The following is a 14,716-nucleotide window of genomic DNA, read 5'->3' as shown; positions in this document are numbered from 1 at the left end:
CTGTAGAAAAATTGATTCAAAATGTCATTTGGATTGTGCCTTCTTTTGAATAACTACTTTTTAAAGCCTCAATGTGACCAAAATTGCTATTTTTATAGACTTTTTCTCCTACTCAGAAGCTTCTATTTCGACCAATTTCAGGCACTAAAATGACTCTAAACACACTTATTTTAGTTCCAAAAGTGATAATTCACATGCAATAGTCATTTACAGTCAAAAAATTAAAAATAAAAAAATTTAAATTTCTGACCATCTGGAGAAAGTACAACAGGTCACGTGTCATCGTTTTTCATCAGAAAATTGATTTTTTGGACTGTAGAAAAATTCATTCAAAATGTAATTTGGATTGTGCCTCATGTTGAATAACTACTTTTTAAAGCCTCAATGTGACAAAAATTGCCATTTTTACAGACTTTTTCTCCGTCTCAGAAGCTTCTATTTCGACCAATTTCAGGCATTAAAATTACTCAAAACACACTTATTTTAGTTCCAAAAGTGATAATTCACATGCAATTGTCATTTACAGTCAAAAAATTAAACATTAAAAAATTACCATTTCAGACCATCTGGAGAAAGTTTAACTGGTCACGGGTCATCGTTTTTCATCAGAAAATTGATTTTTTGGACTGTTGAAAAATTGATTTAAAATGTCATTTGGATTGCGCCTCATGTTGAATAACTACTTTTTAAAGCCTCAATGTGACCAAAATTGCCATTTTTACAGACATTTTCTCCCACTCAGAAGCTTCTATTTCGACCAATTTCAGGCATTAAAATGACTCTAAATACACTTATTTTAGTTCCAAAATTGATAATTCACTTGCAATAGCCATTTACAGTCAAAAAATTAAACATTAAAAAATTACAATTTCTGACCATCTGGAGAAAGTTCAACAGGTCACGGGTAATCATTGTTCATCAGAAAATTGATGTTTTGGACTGTAGAAAAATTGATTCAAAATGTCATTTGGATTGTGCCTCATGTTGAATAACTACTTTTTAAAGCCTCAATGTGACCAAAATTGCCATTTTTACAGACATTTTCTCCCACTCAGAAGCTTCTATTTCGACCAATTTCAGGCATTAAAATGACTCAAAACACACGTATTTTAGTTCCAAAAGTGATAATTCACATGCAATTGTCATTTACAGTCGAAAAATTATACGTTAAAAAATTACCATTTCAGACCATCTGGAGAAAGTTTAACTGGTCACGGGTCATCGTTTTTCATCAGAAAATTGATTTTTTGGACTGTAGAAAAATTGATTCAAAATGTCATTTGGATTGTTCCTCATCTTGAATAACTACTTTTTAAAGCCTCAATATGAAGAAAATTGCCATTTTTACAGACTTTTTCTCCTTCTCCGAAGCTTCTATTTCGACCAATTTCAGGCATTAAAATGACTCAAAACACACTTATTTTAGTTCCAAAAGTGATAATTCACATGCAATTGTCATTTACAGTCGAAAAATTATACGTTAAAAAATTACCATTTCAGACCATCTGGAGAAAGTTTAACTGGTCACGGGTCATCGTTTTTCATCAGAAAATTGGTTTTTTGGACTGTAGAAAAATTGATTCAAAATGTCATTTGGATTGTGCCTCATGTTGAATAGCTACTTTTTAAAGCCTCAATGTGACGAAAATTGCCATTTTTACAGACTTTTTCTCCTTCTCAGAAGCTTTATTTCGACCAATTTCAGGCATTAAAATGACTCAAAACACACGTATTTTAGTTCCAAAAGTGATAATTCACATGCAATTGTCATTTACAGTCGAAAAATTATACGTTAAAAAATTACCATTTCAGACCATCTGGAGAAAGTTTAACTGGTCACGGGTCATCGTTTTTCATCAGAAAATTGGTTTTTTGGACTGTAGAAAAATTGATTCAAAATGTCATTTGGATTGCGCCTCATGTTGAATAACTACTTTTTAAAGCCTCAATGTGACCAAAATTGCCATTTTTACAGACATTTTCTCCCACTCAGAAGCTTCTATTTCGACCAATTTCAGGCATTAAAATGACTCTAAATACACTTATTTTAGTTCCAAAATTGATTATTCACTTGCAATAGCCATTTACAGTCAAAAAATTAAACATTAAAAAATTACAATTTCTGACCATCTGGAGAAAGTTCAACAGGTCACGGGTAATCATTGTTCATCAGAAAATTGATGTTTTGGACTGTAGAAAAATTGATTCAAAATGTCATTTGGATTGTGCCTCATGTTGAATAACAACTTTTTAAAGCCTCAATGTGACAAAAATTGCCATTTTTACAGACTTTTTCTCCTTCTCAGAAGCTTCTATTTCGACCAATTTCAGGCATTAAAATGACTCTAAACACACTTATTTTAGTTCCAAAAGTGATAATTCACTTGCAATAGCCATTTACAGTCAAAAAATTAAACATTAAAAAAATTACCATTTCTGACCATCTGGAGAAAGTTCAACAGGTCACGGGTCATCATTTTTCATCAGAAAATTGATTTTTTGGACTGTAGAAAAATTGATTCAAAATGTCATTTGGATTGCGCCTCATATTGAATAACTACTTTTTAAAGCCTCAATGTGACCAAAATTGCCATTTTTATAGACTTTTCTCCCACTCAGAAGCTTCTATTTCCACCAATTTCGGGCATTAAAATGACTCTAAACACACGTATTTTAGTTCCAAAATTGATAATTCACTTGCAATAGCCATTTACAGTCAAAAAATTAAACATTAAAAAATTACAATTTCTGACCATCTGGAGAAAGTTCAACAGGTCACGGGTAATCATTGTTCATCAGAAAATTGATGTTTTGGACTGTAGAAAAATTGATTCAAAATGTCATTTGGATTGTGCCTCATGTTGAATAACTACTTTTTAAAGCCTCAATGTGACAAAAATGGCCATTTTTACAGACTTTTTCTCCTTCTCAGAAGCTTCTATTTCGACCAATTTCAGGCATTAAAATGACTCTAAACACACTTTTTTTAGTTCCAAAAGTGATAATTCACTTGCAATAGCCATTTACAGTCAAAAAATTAAACATTAAAAAAATTACCATTTCTGACCATCTGGAGAAAGTTCAACAGGTCACGGGTCATCATTTTTCATCTGAAACGTGATTTTTTGGACTGTAGAAAAATTGATTCAAAATGTCATTTGGATTGCGCCTCATATTGAATAACTACTTTTTAAAGCCTCAATGTGACCAAAATTGCCATTTTTATAGACTTTTCTCCCACTCAGAAGCTTCTATTTCCACCAATTTCGGGCATTAAAATGACTCTAAACACACGTATTTTATTTCCAAAAGTGATAATTCACATGCAATAGTCATTTACAGTCAAAAAATGAAAAATTAAAAAATTACCATTTTTGACCATCTGAAGAACGTTTGACAGGTCACGGGTCATCGTTTTTCATCAGAAAATTGATTTTTTGGACTGTAGAAAAATTGATTCAAAATGTCATTTGGATTGCGCCTCATGTTGAATAACTACTTTTTAAAGCCTCAATGTGACCAAAATTGCCATTTTTACAGACATTTTCTCCCACTCAGAAGCTTCTATTTCGACCAATTTCAGGCATTAAAATGACTCTAAACACACTTATTTTAGTTCCAAAATTGATTATTCACTTGCAATAGCCATTTACAGTCAAAAAATTAAACATTAAAAAATTACAATTTCTGACCATCTGGAGAAAGTTCAACAGGTCACGGGTAATCATTGTTCATCAGAAAATTGATGTTTTGGACTGTAGAAAAATTGATTCAAAATGTCATTTGGATTGTGCCTCATGTTGAATAACAACTTTTTAAAGCCTCAATGTGACAAAAATTGCCATTTTTACAGACTTTTTCTCCTTCTCAGAAGCTTCTATTTCGACCAATTTCAGGCATTAAAATGACTCTAAACACACTTATTTTAGTTCCAAAAGTGATAATTCACTTGCAATAGCCATTTACAGTCAAAAAATTAAACATTAAAAAAATTACCATTTCTGACCATCTGGAGAAAGTTCAACAGGTCACGGGTCATCATTTTTCATCAGAAAATTGATTTTTTGGACTGTAGAAAAATTGATTCAAAATGTCATTTGGATTGCGCCTCATATTGAATAACTACTTTTTAAAGCCTCAATGTGACCAAAATTGCCATTTTTATAGACTTTTCTCCCACTCAGAAGCTTCTATTTCCACCAATTTCGGGCATTAAAATGACTCTAAACACACGTATTTTATTTCCAAAAGTGATAATTCACATGCAATAGTCATTTACAGTCAAAAAATGAAAAATTAAAAAATTACCATTTTTGACCATCTGAAGAACGTTTGACAGGTCACGGGTCATCGTTTTTCATCAGAAAATTGATTTTTTGGACTGTAGAAAAATTGATTCAAAATGTCATTTGGATTGTGCCTCATGTTGAATAACTACTTTTTAAAGCCTCAATGTGACAAAAATTGCCATTTTTACAGACTTTTTCTCCTTCTCAGAAGCTTCTATTTCGACCAATTTCAGGCATTAAAATGACTCAAAACACCCTTATTTTAGTTCCAAAAGTGATAATTCACATGCAATTGTCATCTACAGTCAAAAAATTAAACGTTAAAAAATTACGATTTCAGACCATCTGGAGAAAGTTTAACTGGTCACGGGTCATCGTTTTTCATCAGAAAATTGATTTTTTGGACTGTAGAAAAATTGATTCAAATTGTCATTTGGATTGTGCCTCATGTTGAATAACTACTTTTTAAAGCCTCAATGTGACAAAAATTGCCATTTTTACAGACTTTTTCTCCTTCTCAGAAGCTTCTATTTCGACCAATTTCAGGCATTAAAATGACTCAAAACACACTTATTTTAGTTCCAAAAGTGATAATTCACATGCAATTGTCATTTACAGTCAAAAAATGAAAAATTAAAAAATTAACATTTCTGACCATCTGGAGAAAGTCAACAGGTCACGGGTCATTGTTTTTCATCAGAAAATGGATTTTTGGGACTGTAGAAAAATTTATTCAAAATGTCATTTGGATTGTGCCTCATGTTGAATAACTACTTTTTAAAGCCTCAACGTGACCGAAATTGCCATTTTTATAGACTTTTTCTCCTACTCAGAAGCTTCTATTTCGACCTATTTCAGGCACAAAAATGACTCTAAACACACTTATTTTAGTTCCAAAAGTGATAATTCACATGCAATAGTCATTTACAGTCAAAAAATTTAAAATAAAAAAATTAAAATTTCTGACCATCTGGAGAAAGTACAACAGGTCACGGGTCATCGTTTTTCATCAGAAAATTGATTTTTTGGACTGTAGAAAAATTGATTCAAAATGTCATTTGGATTGTGCCTCATGTTGAATAACTACTTTTTAAAGCCTCAATGTGACGAAAATTGCCATTTTTACAGACTTTTTCTCCTTCTCAGAAGCTTTATTTCGACCAATTTCAGGCATTAAAATGACTCAAAACACACGTATTTTAGTTCCAAAAGTGATAATTCACATGCAATTGTCATTTACAGTCAAAAACTTAAACGTTAAAAAATTACCATTTCAGACCATCTGGAGAAAGTTTAACTGGTCACGGGTCATCGTTTTTCATCAGAAAATTGATTTTTTGGACTGTAGAAAAATTGATTCAAAATGTCATTTGGATTGTGCCTCATGTTGAATAACTACTTTTTAACGCCTCAAGGTGACCAAAATTGCCATTTTTATAGACTTTTCTCCTACTCAGAAGCTTCTATTTCGACCAATTTCAGGCATTAAAATGACTCTAAACACACCTATTTTAGTTCCAAAAGTGATAATTCACATGCAATAGTCATTTACAGTCATAAAATTAAACATTTAAAAATTACCATTTCTGACCATCTGGAGAAAGTTTGACTGGTCACGGGTCATCGTTTTTCATCAGAAAATTGATTTTTTGGACTGTAGAAAAATTGATTTAAAATGTGATTTGGATTGTGCCTCATGTTGAATAACTACTTTTTAAAGCCTCAATGTGACCAAAATTGCCATTTTTACAGACTTTTTCTCCGTCTCAGAAGCTTCTATTTCGACCAATTTCAGGCATTAAAATTACTCAAAACACACTTATTTTAGTTCCAAAAGTGATAATTCACATGCAATTGTCATTTACAGTCAAAAAATTAAACATTAAAAAATTACCATTTCAGACCATCTGGAGAAAGTTTAACTGGTCACGGGTCATCGTTTTTCATCTGAAAATTGATTTTTTGGACTGTTGAAAAATTGATTTAAAATGTCATTTGGATTGCGCCTCATGTTGAATAACTACTTTTTAAAGCCTCAATGTGACCAAAATTGCCATTTTTACAGACATTTTCTCCCACTCAGAAGCTTCTATTTCGACCAATTTCAGGCATTAAAATGACTCTAAATACACTTATTTTAGTTCCAAAATTGATAATTCACTTGCAATAGCCATTTACAGTCAAAAAATTAAACATTAAAAAATTACAATTTCTGACCATCTGGAGAAAGTTCAACAGGTCACGGGTAATCATTGTTCATCAGAAAATTGATGTTTTGGACTGTAGAAAAATTGATTCAAAATGTCATTTGGATTGTGCCTCATGTTGAATAACTACTTTTTAAAGCCTCAATGTGACAAAAATTGCCATTTTTACAGACTTTTTCTCCTTCTCAGAAGCTTCTATTTCGACCAATTTCAGGCATTAAAATGACTCTAAACACACTTTTTTTAGTTCCAAAAGTGATAATTCACTTGCAATAGCCATTTACAGTCAAAAAATTAAACATTAAAAAAATTACCATTTCTGACCATCTGGAGAAAGTTCAACAGGTCACGGGTCATCATTTTTCATCAGAAACGTGATTTTTTGGACTGTAGAAAAATTGATTCAAAATGTCATTTGGATTGCGCCTCATATTGAATAACTACTTTTTAAAGCCTCAATGTGACCAAAATTGCCATTTTTATAGACTTTTCTCCCACTCAGAAGCTTCTATTTCCACCAATTTCGGGCATTAAAATGACTCTAAACACACGTATTTTATTTCCAAAAGTGATAATTCACATGCAATAGTCATTTACAGTCAAAAAATGAAAAATTAAAAAATTACCATTTTTGACCATCTGAAGAACGTTTGACAGGTCACGGGTCATCGTTTTTCATCAGAAAATTGATTTTTTGGACTGTAGAAAAATTGATTCAAAATGTCATTTGGATTGCGCCTCATGTTGAATAACTACTTTTTAAAGCCTCAATGTGACCAAAATTGCCATTTTTACAGACATTTTCTCCCACTCAGAAGCGTCTATTTCGACCAATTTCAGGCATTAAAATGACTCTAACTACACTTATTTTAGTTCCAAAATTGATTATTCACTTGCAATAGCCATTTACAGTCAAAAAATTAAACATTAAAAAATTACAATTTCTGACCATCTGGAGAAAGTTCAACAGGTCACGGGTAATCATTGTTTATCAGAAAATTGATGTTTTGGACTGTAGAAAAATTGATTCAAAATGTCATTTGGATTGTGCCTCATGTTGAATAACAACTTTTTAAAGCCTCAATGTGACAAAAATTGCCATTTTTACAGACTTTTTCTCCTTCTCAGAAGCTTCTATTTCGACCAATTTCAGGCATTAAAATGACTCTAAACACACTTATTTTAGTTCCAAAAGTGATAATTCACTTGCAATAGCCATTTACAGTCAAAAAATTAAACATTAAAAAAATTACCATTTCTGACCATCTGGAGAAAGTTCAACAGGTCACGGGTCATCATTTTTCATCAGAAAATTGATTTTTTGGACTGTAGAAAAATTGATTCAAAATGTCATTTGGATTGCGCCTCATATTGAATAACTACTTTTTAAAGCCTCAATGTGACCAAAATTGCCATTTTTATAGACTTTTCTCCCACTCAGAAGCTTCTATTTCCACCAATTTCGGGCATTAAAATGACTCTAAACACACGTATTTTATTTCCAAAAGTGATAATTCACATGCAATAGTCATTTACAGTCAAAAAATTTAAAATAAAAAAATTAAAATTTCTGACCATCTGGAGAAAGTACAACAGGTCACGGGTCATCGTTTTTCATCAGAAAATTGATTTTTTGGACTGTAGAAAAATTGATTCAAAATGTCATTTGGATTGTGCCTCATGTTGAATAACTACTTTTTAAAGCCTCAATGTGACGAAAATTGCCATTTTTACAGACTTTTTCTCCTTCTCAGAAGCTTTATTTCGACCAATTTCAGGCATTAAAATGACTCAAAACACACGTATTTTAGTTCCAAAAGTGATAATTCACATGCAATTGTCATTTACAGTCAAAAACTTAAACGTTAAAAAATTACCATTTCAGACCATCTGGAGAAAGTTTAACTGGTCACGGGTCATCGTTTTTCATCAGAAAATTGATTTTTTGGACTGTAGAAAAATTGATTCAAAATGTCATTTGGATTGTGCCTCATGTTGAATAACTACTTTTTAACGCCTCAAGGTGACCAAAATTGCCATTTTTATAGACTTTTCTCCTACTCAGAAGCTTCTATTTCGACCAATTTCAGGCATTAAAATGACTCTAAACACACCTATTTTAGTTCCAAAAGTGATAATTCACATGCAATAGTCATTTACAGTCATAAAATTAAACATTTAAAAATTACCATTTCTGACCATCTGGAGAAAGTTTGACTGGTCACGGGTCATCGTTTTTCATCAGAAAATTGATTTTTTGGACTGTAGAAAAATTGATTTAAAATGTCATTTGGATTGTGCCTCATGTTGAATAACTACTTTTTAAAGCCTCAATGTGACCAAAATTGCCATTTTTACAGACTTTTTCTCCGTCTCAGAAGCTTCTATTTCGACCAATTTCAGGCATTAAAATTACTCAAAACACACTTATTTTAGTTCCAAAAGTGATAATTCACATGCAATTGTCATTTACAGTCAAAAAATTAAACATTAAAAAATTACCATTTCAGACCATCTGGAGAAAGTTTAACTGGTCACGGGTCATCGTTTTTCATCTGAAAATTGATTTTTTGGACTGTTGAAAAATTGATTTAAAATGTCATTTGGATTGCGCCTCATGTTGAATAACTACTTTTTAAAGCCTCAATGTGACCAAAATTGCCATTTTTACAGACATTTTCTCCCACTCAGAAGCTTCTATTTCGACCAATTTCAGGCATTAAAATGACTCTAAATACACTTATTTTAGTTCCAAAATTGATAATTCACTTGCAATAGCCATTTACAGTCAAAAAATTAAACATTAAAAAATTACAATTTCTGACCATCTGGAGAAAGTTCAACAGGTCACGGGTAATCATTGTTCATCAGAAAATTGATGTTTTGGACTGTAGAAAAATTGATTCAAAATGTCATTTGGATTGTGCCTCATGTTGAATAACTACTTTTTAAAGCCTCAATGTGACAAAAATTGCCATTTTTACAGACTTTTTCTCCTTCTCAGAAGCTTCTATTTCGACCAATTTCAGGCATTAAAATGACTCTAAACACACTTTTTTTAGTTCCAAAAGTGATAATTCACTTGCAATAGCCATTTACAGTCAAAAAATTAAACATTAAAAAAATTACCATTTCTGACCATCTGGAGAAAGTTCAACAGGTCACGGGTCATCATTTTTCATCAGAAACGTGATTTTTTGGACTGTAGAAAAATTGATTCAAAATGTCATTTGGATTGCGCCTCATATTGAATAACTACTTTTTAAAGCCTCAATGTGACCAAAATTGCCATTTTTATAGACTTTTCTCCCACTCAGAAGCTTCTATTTCCACCAATTTCGGGCATTAAAATGACTCTAAACACACGTATTTTATTTCCAAAAGTGATAATTCACATGCAATAGTCATTTACAGTCAAAAAATGAAAAATTAAAAAATTACCATTTTTGACCATCTGAAGAACGTTTGACAGGTCACGGGTCATCGTTTTTCATCAGAAAATTGATTTTTTGGACTGTAGAAAAATTGATTCAAAATGTCATTTGGATTGCGCCTCATGTTGAATAACTACTTTTTAAAGCCTCAATGTGACCAAAATTGCCATTTTTACAGACATTTTCTCCCACTCAGAAGCGTCTATTTCGACCAATTTCAGGCATTAAAATGACTCTAACTACACTTATTTTAGTTCCAAAATTGATTATTCACTTGCAATAGCCATTTACAGTCAAAAAATTAAACATTAAAAAATTACAATTTCTGACCATCTGGAGAAAGTTCAACAGGTCACGGGTAATCATTGTTTATCAGAAAATTGATGTTTTGGACTGTAGAAAAATTGATTCAAAATGTCATTTGGATTGTGCCTCATGTTGAATAACAACTTTTTAAAGCCTCAATGTGACAAAAATTGCCATTTTTACAGACTTTTTCTCCTTCTCAGAAGCTTCTATTTCGACCAATTTCAGGCATTAAAATGACTCTAAACACACTTATTTTAGTTCCAAAAGTGATAATTCACTTGCAATAGCCATTTACAGTCAAAAAATTAAACATTAAAAAAATTACCATTTCTGACCATCTGGAGAAAGTTCAACAGGTCACGGGTCATCATTTTTCATCAGAAAATTGATTTTTTGGACTGTAGAAAAATTGATTCAAAATGTCATTTGGATTGCGCCTCATATTGAATAACTACTTTTTAAAGCCTCAATGTGACCAAAATTGCCATTTTTATAGACTTTTCTCCCACTCAGAAGCTTCTATTTCCACCAATTTCGGGCATTAAAATGACTCTAAACACACGTATTTTATTTCCAAAAGTGATAATTCACATGCAATAGTCATTTACAGTCAAAAAATTTAAAATAAAAAAATTAAAATTTCTGACCATCTGGAGAAAGTACAACAGGTCACGGGTCATCGTTTTTCATCAGAAAATTGATTTTTTGGACTGTAGAAAAATTGATTCAAAATGTCATTTGGATTGTGCCTCATGTTGAATAACTACTTTTTAAAGCCTCAATGTGACGAAAATTGCCATTTTTACAGACTTTTTCTCCTTCTCAGAAGCTTTATTTCGACCAATTTCAGGCATTAAAATGACTCAAAACACACGTATTTTAGTTCCAAAAGTGATAATTCACATGCAATTGTCATTTACAGTCAAAAACTTAAACGTTAAAAAATTACCATTTCAGACCATCTGGAGAAAGTTTAACTGGTCACGGGTCATCGTTTTTCATCAGAAAATTGATTTTTTGGACTGTAGAAAAATTGATTCAAAATGTCATTTGGATTGTGCCTCATGTTGAATAACTACTTTTTAACGCCTCAAGGTGACCAAAATTGCCATTTTTATAGACTTTTCTCCTACTCAGAAGCTTCTATTTCGACCAATTTCAGGCATTAAAATGACTCTAAACACACCTATTTTAGTTCCAAAAGTGATAATTCACATGCAATAGTCATTTACAGTCATAAAATTAAACATTTAAAAATTACCATTTCTGACCATCTGGAGAAAGTTTGACTGGTCACGGGTCATCGTTTTTCATCAGAAAATTGATTTTTTGGACTGTAGAAAAATTGATTTAAAATGTCATTTGGATTGTGCCTCATGTTGAATAACTACTTTTTAAAGCCTCAATGTGACCAAAATTGCCATTTTTACAGACTTTTTCTCCGTCTCAGAAGCTTCTATTTCGACCAATTTCAGGCATTAAAATTACTCAAAACACACTTATTTTAGTTCCAAAAGTGATAATTCACATGCAATTGTCATTTACAGTCAAAAAATTAAACATTAAAAAATTACCATTTCAGACCATCTGGAGAAAGTTTAACTGGTCACGGGTCATCGTTTTTCATCTGAAAATTGATTTTTTGGACTGTTGAAAAATTGATTTAAAATGTCATTTGGATTGCGCCTCATGTTGAATAACTACTTTTTAAAGCCTCAATGTGACCAAAATTGCCATTTTTACAGACATTTTCTCCCACTCAGAAGCTTCTATTTCGACCAATTTCAGGCATTAAAATGACTCTAAATACACTTATTTTAGTTCCAAAATTGATAATTCACTTGCAATAGCCATTTACAGTCAAAAAATTAAACATTAAAAAATTACAATTTCTGACCATCTGGAGAAAGTTCAACAGGTCACGGGTAATCATTGTTCATCAGAAAATTGATGTTTTGGACTGTAGAAAAATTGATTCAAAATGTCATTTGGATTGTGCCTCATGTTGAATAACTACTTTTTAAAGCCTCAATGTGACAAAAATTGCCATTTTTACAGACTTTTTCTCCTTCTCAGAAGCTTCTATTTCGACCAATTTCAGGCATTAAAATGACTCTAAACACACTTTTTTTAGTTCCAAAAGTGATAATTCACTTGCAATAGCCATTTACAGTCAAAAAATTAAACATTAAAAAAATTACCATTTCTGACCATCTGGAGAAAGTTCAACAGGTCACGGGTCATCATTTTTCATCAGAAACGTGATTTTTTGGACTGTAGAAAAATTGATTCAAAATGTCATTTGGATTGCGCCTCATATTGAATAACTACTTTTTAAAGCCTCAATGTGACCAAAATTGCCATTTTTATAGACTTTTCTCCCACTCAGAAGCTTCTATTTCCACCAATTTCGGGCATTAAAATGACTCTAAACACACGTATTTTATTTCCAAAAGTGATAATTCACATGCAATAGTCATTTACAGTCAAAAAATGAAAAATTAAAAAATTACCATTTTTGACCATCTGAAGAACGTTTGACAGGTCACGGGTCATCGTTTTTCATCAGAAAATTGATTTTTTGGACTGTAGAAAAATTGATTCAAAATGTCATTTGGATTGCGCCTCATGTTGAATAACTACTTTTTAAAGCCTCAATGTGACCAAAATTGCCATTTTTACAGACATTTTCTCCCACTCAGAAGCTTCTATTTCGACCAATTTCAGGCATTAAAATGACTCTAACTACACTTATTTTAGTTCCAAAATTGATTATTCACTTGCAATAGCCATTTACAGTCAAAAAATTAAACATTAAAAAATTACAATTTCTGACCATCTGGAGAAAGTTCAACAGGTCACGGGTAATCATTGTTCATCAGAAAATTGATGTTTTGGACTGTAGAAAAATTGATTCAAAATGTCATTTGGATTGTGCCTCATGTTGAATAACAACTTTTTAAAGCCTCAATGTGACAAAAATTGCCATTTTTACAGACTTTTTCTCCTTCTCAGAAGCTTCTATTTCGACCAATTTCAGGCATTAAAATGACTCTAAACACACTTATTTTAGTTCCAAAAGTGATAATTCACTTGCAATAGCCATTTACAGTCAAAAAATTAAACATTAAAAAAATTACCATTTCTGACCATCTGGAGAAAGTTCAACAGGTCACGGGTCATCATTTTTCATCAGAAAATTGATTTTTTGGACTGTAGAAAAATTGATTCAAAATGTCATTTGGATTGCGCCTCATATTGAATAACTACTTTTTAAAGCCTCAATGTGACCAAAATTGCCATTTTTATAGACTTTTCTCCCACTCAGAAGCTTCTATTTCCACCAATTTCGGGCATTAAAATGACTCTAAACACACGTATTTTATTTCCAAAAGTGATAATTCACATGCAATAGTCATTTACAGTCAAAAAATGAAAAATTAAAAAATTACCATTTTTGACCATCTGAAGAACGTTTGACAGGTCACGGGTCATCGTTTTTCATCAGAAAATTGATTTTTTGGACTGTAGAAAAATTGATTCAAAATGTCATTTGGATTGTGCCTCATGTTGAATAACTACTTTTTAAAGCCTCAATGTGACAAAAATTGCCATTTTTACAGACTTTTTCTCCTTCTCAGAAGCTTCTATTTCGACCAATTTCAGGCATTAAAATGACTCAAAACACCCTTATTTTAGTTCCAAAAGTGATAATTCACATGTAATTGTCATCTACAGTCAAAAAATTAAACGTTAAAAAATTACGATTTCAGACCATCTGGAGAAAGTTTAACTGGTCACGGGTCATCGTTTTTCATCAGAAAATTGATTTTTTGGACTGTAGAAAAATTGATTCAAATTGTCATTTGGATTGTGCCTCATGTTGAATAACTACTTTTTAAAGCCTCAATGTGACAAAAATTGCCATTTTTACAGACTTTTTCTCCTTCTCAGAAGCTTCTATTTCGACCAATTTCAGGCATTAAAATGACTCAAAACACACTTATTTTAGTTCCAAAAGTGATAATTCACATGCAATTGTCATTTACAGTCAAAAAATGAAAAATTAAAAAATTAACATTTCTGACCATCTGGAGAAAGTCAACAGGTCACGGGTCATTGTTTTTCATCAGAAAATGGATTTTTGGGACTGTAGAAAAATTTATTCAAAATGTCATTTGGATTGTGCCTCATGTTGAATAACTACTTTTTAAAGCCTCAACGTGACCGAAATTGCCATTTTTATAGACTTTTTCTCCTACTCAGAAGCTTCTATTTCAACCTATTTCAGGCACAAAAATGACTCTAAACACACTTATTTTAGTTCCAAAAGTGATAATTCACATGCAATAGTCATTTACAGTCAAAAAATTTAAAATAAAAAAATTAAAATTTCTGACCATCTGGAGAAAGTACAACAGGTCACGGGTCATCGTTTTTCATCAGAAAATTGATTTTTTGGACTGTAGAAAAATTG

The sequence above is a fragment of the Triturus cristatus genome, chromosome 9 (genome assembly GCF_964204655.1).
Source record: "Triturus cristatus chromosome 9, aTriCri1.1, whole genome shotgun sequence".
Lineage (NCBI taxonomy): Eukaryota > Metazoa > Chordata > Amphibia > Caudata > Salamandridae > Triturus > Triturus cristatus.
The sequence above is the reverse complement of the archived record's forward strand: the minus strand, read 5'-3'. Positions refer to the sequence as shown.